Source organism: Penaeus monodon, chromosome 21 (genome assembly GCF_015228065.2).
Source record: "Penaeus monodon isolate SGIC_2016 chromosome 21, NSTDA_Pmon_1, whole genome shotgun sequence".
Taxonomy (NCBI): Eukaryota; Metazoa; Arthropoda; class Malacostraca; order Decapoda; family Penaeidae; genus Penaeus; species Penaeus monodon.
The window spans coordinates 1,728,506-1,729,050 of NC_051406.1; positions in this window are offsets into that span (position 1 = coordinate 1,728,506).

Here is a 545-nt window from a genome sequence, read left to right on the forward strand (position 1 = left end):
GAAAATATATTTTAGTTTTTAAGTAACTTTTTCCGTTTCTCTATATTTTTATATATCAATAATTATCGAGATTTCATCGTTATTCCAGATTATCTTATTGTTTTCACGTTATTATGAAATTATAAATAATTTATATAGCTATTAGCCAAATATGCCTTTATAAAATCATAAATATTTTTTTTAAAAAAAGAAATGATCAGCTTTTGGCCCCCATTACGAAATTATCGATCAACCTATTACCCTCATTATTACCAAATTATCATCAATTTCGCATTCTTCCAAAATCATCACGTCTTTCCCTTTATTCCCACGCTTTTGGGTTTTTAAATTTTTTTTCCCCCTCAAAAAAAAAAAAACATTTCTTTTTTGGAACGACTGTCCCATTCTGAATTTATAATGATTTCAATATCAATTTTACCAATTTTTACGGCTTTAGATATAATTTTAGCTCAAATTAAAACATTAACTGTAAAAAAAAAATTTTCAAAATTGAATTCCGTTTTCGAAGTCGCTCCCGAAACGCATTCATATGCAAATAAGGCATA